General features: G+C 40.7%; 1 pseudogene; it reads left to right on the top strand.

Annotated features, from left to right (window-relative positions):
- The first annotated feature begins 9,437 nt into the window (after positions 1-9,437).
- LOC127484107 (rRNA-processing protein FCF1 homolog pseudogene) lies at positions 9,438-10,175 on the top strand (annotated as a pseudogene).
- The last annotated feature ends 11,015 nt before the right edge of the window (positions 10,176-21,190 follow it).

Raw genomic sequence — 21,190 nt, 5'->3', positions numbered from 1 at the left:
TTTTTCTTTAAATCATGATTCCATGCATGTCACCTTTGGTTTCTTCATTTTCTTTATTGTTTTGTCTTCACTGTGGCTTCCTTATCTTTTGTCTATGCACTGGTCCCCTCATGAATTCCCATCTTTAAAATTTATTTTTTTTTCTGTCATCAACAATACATTTGACATCTTATACCTTAAGATAGCAAAAATATCCTAATAATTCGTTCTCAGAAGAATACAGGGAACATCTACACTTCTGATATATGTATAAATCTTAAGACTTTATGTCGTACAGAAAGATTTCATGGTTCTTGAAATGGGTTTGTGTCAAGTGTTCCTTTTTTAAAAAATCAGGAATCCTAGAGAAACTTTTCATTCCTCAGTTTTGGCTGGTATAAATTGGAAAAAACAATTCTGTTGCTACTAACAACATAGACTCAGCAAGTGAGAGTGCAAACATCGTGAAGGGTCCCCTTCATCTGGGTTTGACTTCCACACTGAAATGGTAGTTTTGCTAAAAAACAATAGGTTGCCAAGTAGGCTTATACCATGAGGGCTTCTGACCTTGCAGGAATATGGGTAACAGATTCCACCCCAAAGATTTCAGCCCCTTAGATGGTCTCATGCTGCGTGCCTGAAGAGGGGAATGGTTTTGATTTTTTTTTTTATCTTTATGGGGGTTCTCTTTGCCTTCTAGGATTCTATGTTCCAGGGTTGTCAGTGGCATCCTGTTGTTCCCAGCCATAGTTGGCATTCTGAGATTTCATTTTGGTCCAGCTGGTTTTCTCTTTGACCTCCTAGGCTTCGTTATCCCAGGCATGGTGTGCCTTTTGGAATTTCATCTCATACCAGGTGTTTTTTGTGTGTGTGTTTTTTTTTGTTTGTTTGTTTGTTTGTTTTGACAGGCAGAGTGGACAGGGAGAGAGAGACAGAGAGAAAGGTCTTCCTTTGCCATTGGTTCACCCTCCAATGGCCGCCACGGCCAGCGCGCTGCGGCCGGCGCACCGCGCTGATCCAAAGGTAGGAGCCAGATGCTTCTCCTGGTCTCCCATGGGGTGCAGGGCCCAAGCACTTGGACCATCCTCCACTGCACTCCCTGGCCACAGCAGAGAGCTGGCCTGGAAGAGGGGCAACCGGGATAGAATCCGGCGCCCTGACCGGGACTAGAACCTGGTGTGCCGGCGCCGCAAGGTGGAGGATTAGCCTAGTGAGCCGTGGCGCCGGCTCCCAGGTGGTTTTCTCTTTCACCTTCTGGATGGTGTTTTCCAAAACAGGCCATGTTTTCCTTATATTTATTTTTCTTTTTTATTTGGTACTATTTGTTTTGGATTTTAGAAAACCTGTTCTGTTATTTTCTTGGCTTCGAAATGGATTGTGGATTTCATGTAATTGGATTCCTGGCCTTTTCCTTTAAATCATGACACTGCACATGGCACTTTTTTGGATTCCTCATTTTCTTATTTTTTTTATTTTTTTATTTTATTTTATTTTTATTTTTTTGACAGGCAGAGTGGACAGTGAGAGAGAGACAGAGAGAAAGGTCTTCCTTTGCCATTGGTTCACCCTCCAATGGCCGCTGCAGCCGGCATGCTGCAGCCGGCACACCGTGCTGATCCGATGGCAGGAGCCAGGTACTTCTCCTGGTCTCCCATGGGGTGCAGGGCCCAAGTAATTGGGCCATCCTCCACTGCACTCCCTGGCCACAGCAGAGAGCTGGCCTGGAAGAGGGGCAACCGGGACAGAATCCGGCGCCCCAATTGGGACTAGAACCCGGTGTGCCGGCGCCGCAAGGCAGAGGATTAGCCTAGTGAGCCACGGCGCCGGCCCTCGTTTTCTTTATCATTTTAGCTTTACTGGGGCTTCCTTATCCTTTTGGTTATTGACTGGTGCCCTCTTGGATTCCCAATTTTATATTTGTTTATTTATTTTTTCTGTCATTAAAAACAACACATTTAACATGTTATAGCTTAAGACAGAAAAAAATATTGCACATCACAGATTTTATTCTCAGAAAAATACAGATACTCCTACACTTCTAATATATGTATTTGGAAAAAGAGACTCTCAAGCCTTTATGTCATGGGTTTCCAACCACCTTGCTTGGTGGTGGTATGCTGGCAATTGGTGGGCATTCTGAGAATTCATGTTAAACCAGGCAGTTTTCCCTTTGACCTCCTGGATTTCAGTATCCCAGCCATGGCAGGCCTTCCAGCATGTCATCTCAGACCACGCGGCCTTCTTGGTCTCTACTCCCAGGCAGGGAAGGCCTTCCAAGATTTCATCTCAGACCAGGCAGTTTTCCCTTTGGAATTCTGTGGTTCAGTATCCAAGGCATGGCGGGCCTTCCAGAATTTCTTCTCAGATCTGGTTGTTTTCTCTTTGGCCTCCTGGGGTTCTATTCCCAGGCATGGTGGGACTTCTCCAGTTTTATCTCAGATTACGTGGTTTTGTCTTTGGCCTTCTGGAAGGCATCTCCCAAAACAGGCCATGTCTTCTTTATATACATTTTAGTTTTTGTGTGGTACTATTTGATATTTGAAATTTTTTTCTCTGATTTTCTAAGCTTCCTGCCTGTTTGTGGAATTCACGTGATCAGAATCTTGGGGTTTTTTTTTTAATTAATTTATTTATCTGAAAGGCAGAGTTACACAGAGTGAAGGAGAGGCATAGAGAGAGGTCTCCATCTGCTGGATCACTCGCCAATTGGACACAACAGTTAGAGCTGCGCCAATCTGAAGCCAGGAGCCAGGAGCTGGTCTCCCATGTGGGTGCAGAGGTCCAAGGACTTGGGTCATCTTCTACTGATTTCCCAGGCCACCACAGAGAGCTAGATCGGAAGTGGAGCAGCCAGGACTCAAACCGGTGCCTGCATGGGATGATGGAACTGTAGGTGGTAGTTTAACCTGCTACACCACAGTGCCAGCCCCCCGTGTTTTTCTTTAATTCATGCCTCCACCCATGTCACTTTATCATTGGAAGATGGGCGTAAGAAGCAACTCCCAAGATGGTGGCCGAAATGAATGTAGCATGCTACCTGTCTGATGGGGGGAGTGATTTTTATTGTTTTTGTTTTATCTTTACATGTGTTCACTTTGCCTCCTGGGTTTCAATCCTCCTTGCTTTGCAGTGCCATCCTGGTGTTCAGTATCCTAGGCATGGGGGGGCCTGCCAGAATTTTATCTCATTCCAGGCTGTTTTCTCTTTGGCATCCTGGATTTCTATTTTGAGGCATGGTGGGCCTCCCAAGATTTCACCTCAGACTGGGTTGTTTTCATTTGGCCTTCTGAAAAGTGTTTCCCCAAATAGGTCATTTTTTTTTCTTTTTTGTGTGGTACTATTTATTTTGGATTTTTAAAACATTTTTTCTGTCATTTTGGTGGCTTAGTGCCTGATTATGGAATTCTCATAATTGGATTCCTAGTCTTTTTCTTTAAATCATGACACTGAACATGTCACCTCTTGGATTTCCTGTCTTCTTTATTGTTTTGGCTTCACTCATGCTTCTTAATCCTTTTTGCAAGGTGCTGTTCCTCCTCACTGATTCCCATTTTAAAAAAATCTTTTTTCTTTCATCAACAACACATTTGATACGTTATACCTTAAGATAGATTCCATCTGTCTTGCTTGGCAGTGGCATCCTGGCATTCAGTATCCCAGGCATGGTGAGCATTCTGAGATTTCATCCCAAACCAAGCAGTTTTCCCTTTGGCCTCTTGGGATTAAGTAGCCCAGGCATGGTGGCCTCCCAGAATTTCATCTCATGCCAAGTGCTTTTCTCTTTGGCCTCCTGAGGTTCTATTCTCAGTCACGGCAGCCCCTCCAAGATTTCATCTCGGACTTGTGATTTTCCCGTTCACCTTCTAGGTGGTGTTTCCCATAACAGGCCCTTTTTTTCTTTACATATATTTTTTGTATGTAGTACTATTTATTTTGGATTTTTAAAATATTTGTTCTGTTATTTTTGTGGCTTCACACCAGATTGTAGAATTCATGTAATTGGATTCCTGGTCTTTCCTTTAAATCATGACACTTCACATGTAACCTTGTGGATTCCTCATTTTCTTTTCACTTGAGCTTCATGCTGACTTCCTTATTCTTTTGGCCATTCACAGGTCCCTTCGTGGATTCCCAATTTTAAATTTATTTATTTAATTTTTCTTTCATCATCAACAACACATTTGACATGTTATACCATAAGATGAAAAAAAAAAAACCTACATCTGAGGTTTCATTCTCAGAAAATTACAGAGAACACCTACAGTTATGATGTACGCATTTTGGGAAAAATACATCTAAAGCCTTAATGTCATACAGAAGGATTTCATGGTTATTAAAAATGGGTTTGCCTCAGGTTTTCCTATTTAAAAAAAATAGGAATTCTAGAGCAACTTTTCATTAGCTGGTTTTGGCTGGTTCAAACTGGAAAAAAAAAACAGATCTGTTGCTACTAACCACATAGATTCATCAAGTGAGAGTACAAACATGGCAGAGGGTCCACTTCCTGTGGCAAGGTGTTTGACTTCCACACTGAAATGGCAGTTTCATAAAAACAAAATATTGTCAAGTTGCGGATACAATGAGGTCTTCCAACCTTACTGGAGATTGGCAACAGACCCCAACCCAAGGATGGTGGCCCCTGGGGACAGTCACATGATGCATGCCTGTACAGGAGAGTGGCTTTGATTAATTTTTTAACCTTTACAAGGGTTCTCTTTGCCTTCTGGGATTCCATTTTCCAGACTTGTCAGTAGAATCCTGGCATTCAGAATCCCAGCCACAGTGGACATTCCAATTTCCTTTTGGTCCAACCAGTTTTCTCTTTGCCCTCCTGGGCATGGTGGGCCTTCCAGAATTTCATATCAGACCAGGCAGTTTTCTCTTTGGTCTTCTGGATGGCATTCCTCAAAAGAGGCCATGTTTTCTTTAAATATTTTTGTTTATCGTTTGATACTACTTATTTGGGATTTAAGAAATTTTTTTCTCTTATTTTCTTGGCTTGGCACCAGTTTGTGGAATTCATAATTCATGTAACTGGATTCCTGGTCTTTCATTTTAAATCATGACTCTACTCTTTTCAATTGCTCATTTTTGTTATCATTTTGGCTTCTCTGGCTTCCTTATCCTTTTGGGTATTTGCCAGTTGCCTCGTAGATTCCCATTTTAAAAATTTACTTATTATTTTTCTGTCATAACAATACATTTGAAATGTTACACCTTATGATAGAAAAAAGCACCCACATCTGTGATATATTCTCAAAAAATACAGAGAATACACTTCTGATATATGTATTTGGGAGAAATAAATTTCAAGCCTTTATGTCATACAGAAGCATTTCACAGTTATTGAAAATGGGTTTGCCTTAAATTTTGTTTTAAAGAAATCATAAATTCTAGAGTAACTTTTCATTGGCCAGTTCTGACTGGTTCAAATTGGAAAAGTCAATTTTGTTGCTGCTAACCACATAGACTCAGAAAGTGAGAGTATAAATATGGCAGAGGGTCTGTGGTGAGGGGTTTGAATCCATACCAAAATGGCAGTTTCATAAAAACAAAATATTGTCAAGTTGTGGATACCATGAGGACCTCCCACATTATAGAAAAATGGGCAAAAGACTCCACCCCCAAGATGGTGGTCCCCCATGGTTAACTGCATGCTGCATGTCTGATTACTGGAGTGATTTTAATTATTCTTTTTGTATCTTTATAGGGTTTTTCCTTGCCTCCTGTGATTCCAACCCACTTGCTTGGCAATGGCATCCTGGCATTTGGGATCCCAGGCATAGTGGGCATTCTGAGATTTCATCCTGGTCCAGGCTGTTTTCCCTGGCATGGCAGGCCCCCAGAATCTCGTCTCATACCAGGTGATTTTCTCTTTGGCCTCCTGGGGTTCTTTTCCCAGGCATGGTGGGCCTTCCAATGTTTCATCTCATACCAGATAGATTTCTCTTTGGCCTTCTGAAAGGTGTTACCCAAAAGAGGCCATGTTTACTTTATATATTTTTTTTCTTTTTTGTGAGGTACTATTTATTTTGGACTTTTCAAAATGCTTTTCTGTTATTTTCTTGGTTTTGTGCCAGATTGTGGAATTCATGTAATCGGATTCCCAGTCTTTTTCTTTAAATCATAACTCTGCTCATGTCACCCTTTGGACTCCTAGTTTTCATTACCATTTTGGCTTCAGCCTGGCTCCCTTATCATTTTGGCTATATGCCAGTTGCTTCATGGATTCCCATTTTATACATTTATTTTTTTCTGTCATCTCAACAACACATTTGAAAGGTTATACCCTAAGAGAGAAAAAAACACCCACCCCTGAGGTTCAATATCCCAGGCATGGTGGGCCTTCCAGAATTTCATATCATTTCAGTTGGTTTTATCTTCAGCCCCTGGAGTTCTACTCCCAGGCATAGTGGACCTTCTGAGATTTCATCTCATAAAAGGTGGATTTATCTTTTGCTCTCTGGATGCTGTTTCCCAAAAGAGGCCATGTTTCCTTCTCTTTTTTTATTTTTTGTGTGGTATTTTTGTGGCTATTCCCCAGTCACCTCATGCATTCCTGTTTTTTTAATTTATTTACTTTTTTTGTCATTAGCAACAACACATTTGACATGTTATATGATGATAGAAAAAAAACCCACATCAGAGATTTTTTTCTCAAAAATGTAGAGAACACCCACACTCTGATATATGTATTCAGAAAATATAAATCTAAAGCTTTCATGTCATACAAAAGGATTTCATGATTATTGAAAATGGGTTTGCCTTAGGTTTTCATTTTAAACAAATCAGGAATTCTAGAGCAACTTTTCTTTGTCCAGTTTTAGCTGGTTCAAACTGGAAAAAAAAAATTCTGCTGCTACTAACCACAAAGACTCACGAAATTAGAGTAAAAACATGGCAGAAGGTCCACTTCCTATGGCAAGGGGTTTGATTTTCACACTGAAATGACAGCTTCATAAAAGCAAAATATTGTCAACTTGTGGATACCATGAGGACTTCCGACCTTACTGGGAGATGGGCAACAGACTCCACTCCCAAAATGGTGGCTCCCATGGCCAGTTTCATGCTGCATGCTTGATTAGGGGAGTGATTTTGATGAATTTTTGCTTCATCTTTACAGGATTCTCTTTGCCTCCTAAGTTTCCATCCCCCTTGCTTGGCAGTTACACCCTGGCCTTCAGTATCATAGGCATGGTAGGCATCATGAGATTTCATCGTGGACCATGTGTTTTACCTTTGGCCTCCTGGGATTCAGTATTCCAGGCATGGCAGGCCTTCTGGAATTTAATCTCATATCAGGTTACTTTCATTTTGGCCTCCTGGGATTCTAGTCCCAGGCCTGGTGGGCCTTACGACATTTCATCTCATACAAGGTAGATTTCAATTTGGCCTTCTGGCAGTTTTTTTTCCCATAACAGGCCATGTTTCCTTTATATTTCTTTCTTTCTAGTGTGGTACTATTTATTTTGGACTAAAAAAATTGTTTTTGTTATTTTCTTGACCTTGTGCTGCATTGTGGAATTCATGTAATTGGAATCCTGATCTTTTTCTTTAAATCATGATATGCTCATGTCATCTTTTGGATTCTTCATTTCCATTATCATTTTTTATACATTCTGGGTTAGTTATTCTTTTGGCTATGCACTTGCCCCTTCTGGATTCCCATTTATTAAATTTACTTATTTATTTTTTCTGTCATCAACAACACATTTGACATATTATACCATACGATAGAAAAAAAATCACTTCATACCTGTGAATTAGACTCAGAAAAATACAGAGGCTGCATACATTTCTGATGTATGTATTTGGGAGAAGTAAATCTTAAGCCTTTGTGTCATATGAAGGATTTCATGGTTATTGAAAATGGCTATACACGTTGGAGCACTGGACTCCATTCCAGGAACTGACTTCAGCCCCAACAACTAATGTCAGCATGGCAAATTATTGAGCAGTTACAGTCAAGACACAATTGCCCAGAAGGAAGGTGATTCTGGGCCAGATTCCCCTAGCATTTCAGAAGCAGTGCGTTTCAGAGGCAGCAAATGTGCTTCACCTGAACCACGGTGGGAGGATAAACTATGCATGAAGTAAATATGAGGAAGGCAGTGAATCTGCCATTCTGAACGTAGCCCTGCCACTCAGTTCCCTCTGAGTGTTCCCCACACAATATCAGTACATGGCAGCTCCTGCACATGCCATAAGCTCGAAACATGAGCAAAGAGGGTTACTGGGAAACACATGATTTCCAATAGCTCGGTCAATGAGTGAGTGCAGTTGCTTCCAAGTTTGGCATCAGCCAATATCAGATTTTGGTTGGAACATACGGCATATCCTGCAGTCACAGACTGTATGCTTTGGGGTTAATATGTGTCCATGGCCTGAAAACCATGATAAAGAATCCCATGGGAGCTGCTTTGCTACCCATGAATTATCCTGGTGAATGGGTGCCACCTCTCAAGTAGAACAGGATTGCTACATTGTGTTTCCTGGGGAGAAACCTTGGGCCTACTGGGTCCCCTGTGGGAAGCCCACAGAAAGGAGTAGGCTGGGATTCAAGTGTTTCCCAAAAGCAGTGTGTCTCTGCAATAGTGTAGAAACCAGGCTTCATAATGTCTTTTCCATAGCTATTAATCCTGCGTAAGAGAATCACAAAAGAAAACTGTTTTGTCTCTTTATTTCAATTAACAAATGTCATGTCTCTAGTAGAAAACTGCTGCATTTTTTCTGTGTGCTAGGTAATAAATTGAGACTCTTAGGTCACAGTATGCATTAAATAAATACTTAGGGAAGTGATTGTTCATTGAGAGGAGTATTCCCAGAAGTAGTCTCAGTGAATGGATTTTATAGACAGGATGGTATGCACACATTCCCTTGAACTACATAGTGAATACTTTATTTCCAATGTATCAAATATCACTTGGTAGAATCATATTAGAAGGAAATGTACTTCTAAGATATTTCAGGAAGTACCACTGCAGAACAGTGTTCAGACTTTCTTACATATATTCACTGATGTATTTAGATATACTTTCTTGGTATACTAGGGAAACTCTTGTATTAAAACTTTATTGGGGGTCAGTGCTGTCGCACAGCAGGTTAATCCTCTGCCTACAGTGCCTGCATCCCATGTGGGCACCAGTTCTAGTCCCAGCTGCTCCTCTTCCAATATAGCTCTTTGCTATGGCCTGGGAAAGCAGAAGATAGCCCAAGTGCTTGGGCCCCTGCACCCATGTGGGAGACATGGAAGAAGTTCCTGGCTCCTGGATTCAGACTGATGCAGCTCCAGCCATTGCAGCCATTTGGGGAGTGAACCAGCAGATGGAAGTCCTTTCTCTCTGTCTCTCCCTCTCACTGTCTGTAACTCTACCTCAAATAAATAAATAAAATCTTTAAAAAAAACTTATGTGGAAGAAACAAGAGTGTGGCAAGAGCATGGGGAAGCCACAGAAAGCAGGAAGTATGAGATCATGAAGTGAATTCTTAGTCTAAGTGATCAGAGGCTTAAACAAAAGGATGGATTAAGACCTAAAAAGAAGGAAAAGACAGATCTCACTGCACTGAAGGAAAGAGCAGTCCCCCAGCATCCTTCCTGCTTATTCTTCCAATACAGTACTCAACTGGGTCCACCTTACCACATCCTGATTGATATCAACTTTATCAACTTTTCCATTAAAGCCAAACTGGACTTAATACAACAATAATGGACTGTCTATAAAGCAAGTGTGTTCCTTGTAGAACTGATTGTGTAATGGCAGAAACTGAGAAATTGGGGCAGAAGTATCAAGTGGTGCTAAGGACTGCAAAGATCCAAGATTAGAGTGATTACCATGTGCACACAAAGGAATTGATGCAGATTCCTGCCTAATCCAGAGAGTGACTCAGCACAAGTGTTACACTGTGGCCACAGTTGATTGGGACCTTAAAGGAAGAATCTGGAAGAACCGTGGAGTTCCTATCATGTACAATTCTACCCACAGATACAACATCAAGTGGATGCCAGATGATTATGGAACCCCTTGGTTCTAATTCTTCCAAGACAAAGTTTCCTGGCCTTCCTTCCACCAACTTTATGTGTTGCCAATTCATTAAACATGCTATAGGAGGAATTATTATTCTCTACACACTTTTGCTGTATTATAAACTGAATTTGATTAAATATACTCACTTTTTATGCTGATTTGAAACACAAACTTCATGTGATCAGAATGGTAAACACATCTAAAGTCTCAAGTATTGTGAAGATGAATTATACTACAGATGAATCATAGTAGAGACTTGGTGTGTTTTGAGTTACTTTAAGGAATAAATTTTTCATTTGGAGTGTGGATGTTACCTTCAGTCCCATGTAAATTTACAAACATGATTAAAAGGAATTTGATGTAACTCAAACAGAGTAATTTTCTTGATTGTCTCCCAAGGAGTGGAGTTGATACCAGCACAGTACTAATTACATTAGGTTTCCTTGAGAACTTAATTGTAAATCTTTTAACACTGTTAATTTTTTATTAACATATTTTAATATGCAATGTAGTTCCAATGTTTAAAATATCACTTTATTTTTATTAAAGATTTTTATTTGTTTATTTGACAGGTAGAGTCACAGACAGTGAGAGGGAGAAACAGAGAGAAAGGTCTTCCTTCTGTTGGTTCACTCCCCAAATAGCCGCTACAGCCGGAGCTATGCCAATCCGAGGCCAGGAGCCAGGTGCTTCCTCCTGGTCTCCCATGTGGGTACAGGGGCCCACTGCCCTCCTGGGCCACAGCAGAAAGCTGGACTGGAAGAGGAGCAACCGGGACCAGAACCCAGCACCCATATGGGATGCTGGTGCCGCAGACGGAGGATTAACCAAGTGAGCCACAGTGCTGGCCCCTAAAATATCACTTTAAATAATGCTACTTATATGAAGTTGACTTTTGCCTGAAGTGATTTCAAGAAATTTCAAGAAATGCCTCCTGAAATGGGCCTTGTTTACTGCTTTATATGTTTGCTTATCTGTTTCTTTATATGTTTACTGTTTTTCTTTGAGTCTACAACCAGTGATGTAAACAAACTTGACAAGATGAGGGATGTGAATGTTACTGAAAAAAGGGATTTAGGAGAGTACATGAACATATCATCTTTATTAACACTACTGAGCTTAGTAAACAATGCATGTCCATGTTTTGTACTCATAAAACCATTGTGTCAGAAGTCATTTACTGGAATTAAATTAGTTTCTAAGAGACTAAACTTTCTGCATTGTTTCCTGTGTTTACTGATTGCTTTATGTACATAGATCTTAAAATGCAATAATTTTACCACTGCAAAAAAATATGCAAAAGGAATCAACTGAAAAATTATTTTTGGCCCTAATACTAATCTTAAAAATTAACCTAGCCTTCACCTTCAAGATAAGCGCAATATTTTTTTTAACTTTTATTTAATGAATATAAATTTCCAAAGTACGACTTATGGATTACAATGGCTTCCCCCCCCATACCGTCCCTCCCACCCACAACCCTCCCCTTTCCCACTCCCTCTCCCCTTCCATTCACATCAAGATTCATTTTCGATTATCTTAATATACAGAAGATCAGCTTAGTATACATTAAGTAAGGATTTCAACAGTTTGCTCCCACACAGAAACATAAAGTGAAAAATAATAGATGATTTTTTTAAATGATGATGAAATCAGATCAGACCTATTGTCATGTTTAATCCCAGTGAGATTCCAGTTGGGAATTGATAATTTCTTTTTTTTTTTTTTTACAGAAGATCAGTTTAGTGTACATTAAGTAAAGATTTCAATCGTTTGCACCCCCATAGAAACACAAAGTGAAATATACTGTTTGAGTACTCGTTATAGCATTAAGCCTCAGTGTACAGCACATTAAGGACAGAGATTCTACATGAGGAGTAAGTGCACAGTGACTCCTGTTGTTGACTTTACAAATTGACACTCCTGTCTATGTAAGCGCAATATTAACTATAACTTTAGCTATAACTTTAATAAAACTCCTAACACCATCCCTAACCATAATCTTAATCCTAACTCTAATCGTAGGAAAACTCTAAATCCTAAAACCCTTATAATCCTCACTACTCTGAGTGCTAACACTAACCCTAAAGACACCACTAATCTTAACTCTAGTCATAATACTAAATATAACCATGGACCTAGCAAAAAACTAGCTCTAGGCCATGCCTTAAATTTAACTATATGTCTAGTCAAACTCTAGTGCTAGTCTTAAAACAAACCCTAGCCTTAGCCTTAACCCTAACATAAAACCAAATCCTAATCCTAGTATGTGTCCTAGCCCAAGTCTTGCCCTAACCCTAACACTAACCCTAAGCTGAACCCTTGAACTGTCCTAGCCCTATCCCCAGCTCTAAACCAAGCTATAGCCCTAAACCTAGGCCTAACCCTAGAATTTTCCCCAACCCTATATCTAATCTTAGCCCTAACTAGCACTACCCTGAGACCTATCTGTAACACTAACCCTAACCTTAGTCCTAACACTAACATGAATCCTGACCCTATATCTAACCCCAACACTAGCATGAGTCCTCAATCTATTCCTAGCCCAAGCCAAGCCTTAGCCCTAAACCTAGTTCTAGCCATATTCTTGTCCTAGCATTAACCAAAACTGAAAGCTCAACCTAAACCTAGCTCTAGCTCTAGTTCAAGACATAGCACTCCCCTAATCCTAGCCCTTACCTTAACCCTAGACAGAGTTTTAACAGTAACACAAATCCTAACCTTAGCCCTAGACCAAACCAACCCTAACCCCAGCACTAGTCTTAGCACTATTCTGATCCTAGCACTAATACTATCCCTAACCATAACATATTTCTTGACAATAACCATACCCCAGACCTAACACTAGCACTGGACCAAATCTCATCCCTACCTCTAGCTCTAGGCCTAACCCTCTCAACCAATCCCTAATCCTAAACATAAACAAAACCTTAATCTAACCCTAGGACTAACACCCTAAACCTAAAGTAGCCCTAGACCTACCCTAGCTCTCACCCTCACCCTCACCTAACCTTAGTTGCATTCCTAACAATAGACCTAGCCTAGCCCTAATCCTAAACCTAGCAAAAGTCCTAATCTTAACCCTAAAACTATCCCAATCCATAGCCTTGGTCTGAGCCCTAGTCCTATTCTTCACCCTATAATTTTTCCTAAACATAACCGTAGTACAAACACAAATGATAACCCCAAAGAAGCCCTAGATCTAGACTTAACTATAGCCCTAGTTTACTGCTGACCCTAAAACACAACACACTTTGATGTGAATATGAAGAGATTGATGAACTACCTCAAAAATAATTCAAAAGAATGATCATAGTATTACTCAGAATCCTGGTCCTAAAACTAGTCCTAATCTTAGCATGAGTGTTTACCCTAGCCCTAACATTTACCCTAACAAGCACTAAGCCTAACTCTAGCCCTTGCCTTAACCCTAGCAAGAGCATTAACCTTAACCCTAAACCTAGACTAGTGATAACCCTACCCAAAACCTAATCTTGGAACTACAACTAGATAAACCTTAGATTTAACTGTAAGCCTAAACCTAACCTTGGACCAAGACCTAATCTTGACCTGAACACTAAACTAAACCCTAACCCTAACTGTAGACCTAGCCCTAGCACTAACATACCCAAAACCAAATCCTAGTCCTGTCATTAACTCTAGCTGTAGCCCTAATCCTAGCCTTAGCCTGAACCCTAGCACTAGCCCTAACAGAATCTGAGCCCTTATAGGAACCAAATCCCTATCCCGGAGCATAACTCTAACCCTATCCCCAACCTTAGTCCTAGCCCTAACCCTAGCACTAACCATATCCCTTGCCATCTCTCTGGTCTAGGTCTAGACCAAGAACTAGCCCTAGCCCTGACCCTAACCTATGCTAACCCTAGCTCTAGCCCTAGTTCTCTAATTTTTTTAGAAGAGATTTATTCTTGGCAGATTCCAGGATGGCTAAATAGGGAAAAGATGTACTTCTTTAGACAAGTGGAAAAAGCAGGAAGGAAGTACATTCCCATGGGAGAGTTAGAGAAATTTGCAGTGGAAATTCTAAAGAAGGAAAAGGGATGCTGTCAATCAGTGTGGAAGGTGCAGATGTGCCACAACTAGCAGACATCACACATGATCCCTGCAGCTAAGAGCTGGAGGATATGCCAGCTTGAGAAAGTGAGGTGAGAGCTGCCAACTGGAGAGTGAACCAACAGATGAAAGACCTCCCTCTCCCCCTCCCCCTCCCTCTCCCTCTCCCTCTCCCTCCCCCTCCCCCTCTCCCTCATCTCTATCACCCTGCCTCACCTTCTCTCTCTGTGTAACTCTTTCAAATAAATGCTAAAAATCTAAAAATTAACTTATAAAAAAAGAAAGTAAGGTGAGAGCATACTGCAGCAATCCATGCCACTGCTGATATTGATAGAGGAAGAGCCTTGTGAACCACACCATCTATTTTTCTTAAGCTTGATTGATAAATTGATTTGAAAGGTAGAGTTACAAAGAGGTAGAGAGAGAGAGAAGTATTCCATGCACTAGTTCACTCCTCAGATGGCTAGAACAGCTGAAGCTGCACCAATCCAAAGCCAGGAGTCAGGAGATTCTTCCAGGTCTCCCATATGAGTGCAGGGGCCCAAGGACTTGGGCCATCTTCTACTGCTATCCCAGGCCGTAGCAGAAAGCTGGATAGAAAGTGGAGCAGCCGGGACTCAAACCGGCACCCATATGGGATGCTGGCACTGCAGGCAGCAGCTTTACCTGCTATGCCACAATGTCGGCCCTGGACCACACCATCTTTAAGTCCATCATGCAGCCCTAATGAGGGGCAGGGTATCTGCCTAACCCAGTGAAAGAAAAGCATGTTTCTTTCTCCCCATCCCCTCACAAAGGGTGCCTGTCAACCAGTGAGGAGAATGCGCCATTTTGACATCAGTAGCAACTGTGGCAGCTCTTGTGCATATACGTGATCAGGTGATTTCACTAGATGGAAAAGAATCTATGTTACCCACTGACTTTGAGTGTGTCAGAGGATCAGCAGGAGGCTGGGCACCCACATAAGACTGTGAAGTGGCTCCCAGCCTCAACATATCACAGGCTCTAGGCCTCAAACTTCCGAGACAGAGCACCACAGGCAGCTAGCTCTGGAAATGTCTCTGCTCTTTCTGTAAATAGGACAGATAGGTGGAGTGGAGAGATCTTTGTGTGCTGAGACTACAGAAACTCTGTGACTGCACTATAGGGTGCAGGGTATAGCTGGGTCTCTGGGCAATCAGTGTGTCTCATGCCAGAGCTTCAGAACTCCCTGTTTACCTCACTGCAAGAGATCTGTGCTCACACTGAGTACTACACAGATCTTTTGTAGTGCCCAGTATGGGCTAACCCAGTGTGTTAATCACCTTGGAAGAGGAGGTGAGGATGTGATTACACCAACAGAGGTGATCATATCCTGTCCCTTGCTGACAATAGAGGGGATCTACCATGCCCAACTTGGGTGTCACCCTGGATACCTGCCCCACCCTGTAGCACTGATCAGATCTCCTTGCCACACCCAGCCTCTGGGTATTCACTGAAAGAACAGACACTCCACTGAGCCACAGAAGTTTCGTTCAAAGATGAAATACATAAGATGAGAAAACCAGTAAGTGTTTTCACACATGTCTAAAAATAAATGTAGAAATTAAAAAAAAAATAAGGAAGACATGATTCCTCCAGAGGAACACAACACTTCAATGTGAATATGAAGAGATTGATGAATTACCTCAAAAAGAATTCAAAAGAATGATCATAATATTACTCAGAAGCAATGAAAAGCAAATTAATGAGTTAAAGAAATCCATACATAAACATGGAAGAAAAATTTTCCCATGAGATTGAGACTTTGAAGAAAAATCAAACTGAAATATTAAAAATGAAAGATTTAATATGTCAAATAAAAATACAGTGGGAAGAATTAACAATAGACTTGGTGAGGCAGAAGAAGGAATATTCAAGCTAGAACACAAATCTTTAGAAATATCTGTCAGACTAAAACAATAAGAAGAAATTAGAAAATTTAAAAACAATGTTGGTGATGTATAGGATATTATCAAATGACTCAACATACAGGTCTTAGGAGTTCCTGAATGTGTGGAAAGAAAGAATGGATTGGAAGAATTTTTCAGTGAAATAATTACATAAAACTTCCCTAATTTGGAGAAAGAATGTGACATCCAGGTACATGAGGTATACAGAACTCCTAAAAGACATGATCAGAGAAGATCCTCACCATGACACACTGTAATCAAACTTTCAACAGTAAAATATAAAGAAAAGATTCCAAAATGTGCAAAAAAAATGCTAGATTACTTTCAGGTGATCTCCAATTAGACTCACAGCTGATTTTTTTTTTTTTTTGACAGGCAGAGTGGACAGTGAGAGAGAGACAGAGAGAAAGGTCTTCCTTTGCCGTTGGTTCACCCTCCAATGGCCGCTGTGGGCAGTACGCTGCGGCCGGCGCACCGCGCTGATCCAGAGGCAGGAGCCAGGTGCTTATCCTGGTCTCCCATGGGGTGCAGGGCCCAAGCACTTGGGCCATCCTCCACTGCACTCCCTGGCCATAGCAGAGAGCTGGCCTGGAAGAGGGGCAACCGGGACAGAATCCGGCGCCCCGACTGGGACTAGAACCTGGTGTGCCAGCGCCGCTAGGTGGAGGATTAGCCTATTGAGCCACGGCACCGGCTTCACAGCTGATTTTTAATCATAAACACTACATGCAGGCTAGGAGAGAATGCAGAGAAATAGTTCATGTATTAAAAGAAAAAATAAACTGTCAACACAGAATATTGTATCCTGCAAAGCTCTTATGAATGAATATGAAATAAAGACCTTCCATAACAATTAGAAATTGAAAGAATTTATCACCTCTCATCCAGCCAAACCCTCAGCCAACATCTTATTGGATGGAGAAATGCTGGAAGCATTTCCACAAAGATTTGGAATCAGAAAAAGATGCCTACTCTCAACACTGGTACTCAATATAGTCCTGGAGGTTTTAGCCAGAGGTGTTAGGCAAGACAAAGAAATCAACTGAATCCAAATTGGGAAGGAGGAATTCAAACTATCCCTATTTGCAGATGGCATCATTCTATATAGAGAAGAAGCAAAGGACTCCACCAAGACTACTGGAAACCAAAAGAGTTTAGTAAAGTGGCAGGATATAAAATTAACACACATAAAAAAGATCAATAGACTTTGTATACACAGGCAATGCCACAGCTGAGAAAGAATTTCTAAGTTCCGTCTTATTCACAACAGCTACAAAAAGTTAAATACCTTGGAATAAATTTAACCAGGGAGATGAAAGATCTCTATGATGAAAATCACAAAACATTAAAGAAAGAAACAAAGACACACACACAAAAAATGGAAAACTCTTCCATGTTCGTGGATTGGAAGAACTAACATCATCAAAATGTCCAAATACTATCAAAATCAATTTACAGATTTAATGGAATCCCAATCAAAATACCAATGACATTCTTCTCTTATCTAGAAAAAAAAAAGATGCTAAAATTCATATGGAAACAGAAGAGACCCTCAAAAAGTAAAGCAATTTTAAACTACAAAAACAAAGCCAGAGGCACCACAATACCAGAGTTCAAGACATACTATAGGGTTAAAATAAAAATATCTTGGCAATGCCCCTTCGGCATAGTAGGCTAAGACTCTGCCTGTGGTTCCAGCATCCCATATGGGTGCCGATTCAAGTCCCTGCTGCTCCTCTTCCAATTCAGATCTCTGCTGTGGCCTGGGAAAGCAGTAGAAGATGGCCCAAGTGCTTGGGCCCCTGCACTCACGTGAGAGATCTGAAGAAGCTCCTCACTCCTGGCTTTCAATCAGCTCAGCACTGGCCACTGCAGCCATTTAGGGAGTGAACCAGCAGATGGAAGACCTTTCTCTCTGTTTCTTCCTCTGTCTGTAACTCTACCTCTCAAATAAATAAATAAAATCTTTAAAAATTATTTCAATTAAAAAAAAGATTTAGTGACTTTAAGCATGGAATAATTGTATGTTTTGTGTAAGGCATGTATTTCATGGAGCCAGTAGTGAAAAGATAATAGTTTGAACAGGATTTACCTCCAGAATTCATTAAGTCCCAAAGACACAGATGGATAGTACTTACAGGACTGAAGTCTTGACCCAATTATGGTGTCTGAAGGTGGAGTCTCTGGAAAATGGTTGGATTAAGGAGGAGCTCCAAAAATTGATCACTGTATCTTTATAAGGAAAGACCATATACACTGGACAGGCATTCTTGTTCCCTCTGGTTCCTGTTTTACCACGTGATCCTTCCTTTGCATACACTCCACCAGCCTCTGGCCACATGTGTCGTGAACCAGTGGGCCTGTATGACCTTGGACAGTGAACCCACAACATTAGAAAAAATAAATTTTTCCCTTTATACATTAGCATCTCTTGGGTATATTAGTGGTAGTAATGCAAAGCTACTACAATTCCCTAGTTTAATTTTTTTGGATTTTCTTAAAGATTTTTTTATTTGAAACTCAGAATTACAGAGACAGAGAGGAGTTAAAGAGAGAGATCTTCCATCTGCTGGTTCACTCCTGAATGGAAGCAACTTTTTTTCATAACATTAATATTTATTGTTTTATATGCATACTGTATTGAAAACCCAAGCCAAGTTTACTCACAGAAATTATACAATTATATACTGCTTCACAAAGGCAGTAAACACACTACATTCTACAAAATCTACTTTACAGAAATTTTAAAATTCTAAATATCAAAAAGTATAGCTGAGGAAACAGGTATAAATTTGGCAGCCAGTAATTTTGACAAGGAAGTTGCAGCTCACATGACTTTAAATATGTGAATTTGAAAATATTGAGTTTACAGTAATCATTGTGCTTTGTGTTGATTTGAAAAATATAACACTGGCTTCTCCCAGGCCTCCCACATGGGTGGGAAAGACTTGGGCCATCTTCTGCTGCCCTTCTGGGCACATAAGTGGGAAACTGGATTAGAAGTGGAGCAGTCAGGACTTGAACCAGAGCCCATATGGGATGCCAGCACTGCAGACAGCAGCTTAACCTGCTGTGCCACAGTTTCCCTCCCCTTAGTTTAATTTTTGAGAAAGAGGGTCCTCCTACTGTAACTTATTTTATGTCCACTGAACCTGCACTGCTCTTAGGTAACTAGACTGCACAATAAATCTCAGCAGTACCTTCCTAGGATCCAAGAAACTCCTTATCTTCTCTAAGGTCTGGTTCCTAATGTCCCTCAGTCCCAGAATCTCACACTCCTTAAAATTACCATAGAAAGGCCTCATATTCCAACCCTCTAAGTAGTTCCTCTCAATAGTCTCTATGGTGAAAAAACAGAAAAGAAAGAGAAATGACTGTGCGTGTATTATCTGCTTATTTTTACTAGTATTTTTGATTTCAAAAGTAGAATAAAACAACCTTTTAAGATTTTATTTATTTATTTGAGAGGTAGAGTTACAGACAGAGAGAGGGAAACACAGAAAGGTCTTTGATCCATTGGTTCACTCCCCAAATGGCCGCAATTGCCAGAGCTGGGCCGATCCAAATGTTGATTCTCTTCAGGATAGATGTCAATCACCCCCACTGCTTCTAGACTTAAAAATGAAGTCCCGCAGTCTTATAAAAGTAAGATACAGAGTGATATTACTATGGTGTATATGGTTTCTCCCCTAAAGGTTCATGTGCTGGGAGCTTGGTCAAGTACAGCAGTGTGGAGATGGTAGACTTTTGAGAGGTGGGGCCTACCTTAATGCTCTCTCACAGGATTCATGATGGTCTTGTGGAGTGGATTAATTCTCATGAAAAGAAGAAGTCAGAAAAATCTACATTCAGCTATCTCAGATCCCCATCTTGCTCTGTGTCGTCATGTGCCTCATATGCCAGGAGGCCCTCACTAGCGCCAGTCAGATGTTGGCCCCATGCTCATGAATCTGCAGGACTGTGAGGTTAATAAACCTATTTTCTTTATAAATTCAGGAGCATCAGGTATTTTGTTGTAGTAAAAAAAAAAAGCAGAGTAACATATCTATGAGGTACATCACACTCTAAAAGAATTCCTTGAATTTTATAAATTACATGAGCATAAATCCAAGGAACATGAGTCAGACTGTATATTAAGAGTGTGGGATAATACAAAGAACATAAAGTTGCATCAGGTCATATTTACTGATATCAACCATGCAGAGATTTTGTCTTTAATGGCACAGGTAAGAGAGCTAAAATGGAGCTGTGTTTGACTGGTGGATTGAAACATGGACCGAAACATGGCTGATTATGAATGACCTGGAAATGCTCAATCTCTGGTTAAGGTAGAAGAAGGCATTCAGAGGCTTAGGGAAAATAGTGTCAGAGTAGATTTGTTAATTAAGAACTTCTCACTCAGGCAGGCATTGGGCACAGAAGTTAATTTTCACCTGGGACACCAACATCCATGTCAAAATTTGTTAGCTTAAATCCTGGCTCCACATTCCATTCACTACAGCTTCCTGCCAATGTACAACATGGGAGGCAGCTGGTGATGGCCCAAGTACATGATGAATCCCTGTCACCAATGTGGGAAACCTTGGGTTCCTGACTCCTGGTCTTGAATTGGTCCACTCCTGATTGCTCTGGGCATTTAAGGAGTAGACTGGCAGATGGGAAATCTCCGAGTTTCATATAAATAAATAAAATAGCTTATGACCCACTAACACTGGGTCCCAAGGATATGTTTTTCTGAAAGAAAACCCAACACTGTTGAAGCACTGGGTAATCACTTTCCTCTGTGAGCCAGACTATATAGCCAGAACCATAACACAACTTGAAAAACCAGATACAATGGAAGAATTGGATCCCAGGGTAACCAGGGCCAAGTGGTAGCATCCAATACCCAAAGCAGGTGGGCATGAAATGGAGAAGAGTCAATCTGACTTGTAGAGACCAATGGCATTTGTCAGTTAATCATGGTATTGCCAGATGTGAAATGCAAGGGTACTTTTAAAAGTTCATGAAAAAATGGAATTCAATGCTAAGTTTACTTTAGTGCAAAAAGTTTTTGAAATCCATGTAAATTTTTTGCATAACATATATTTTCCATGAACTTTTTGCAAGACACTCCCATGTATGGATTTCAAAAATCTGCACCAAAATTAACTTACTCTTTAATTCTATCTTCCATAAATT

The sequence above is a fragment of the Oryctolagus cuniculus genome, chromosome 15 (genome assembly GCF_051225735.1).
Source record: "Oryctolagus cuniculus isolate XC-2025 breed Fujian yellow rabbit chromosome 15, ASM5122573v1, whole genome shotgun sequence".
Taxonomy (NCBI): Eukaryota; Metazoa; Chordata; class Mammalia; order Lagomorpha; family Leporidae; genus Oryctolagus; species Oryctolagus cuniculus.
The sequence above is the reverse complement of the archived record's forward strand: the minus strand, read 5'-3'. Positions and strand labels throughout refer to the sequence as shown.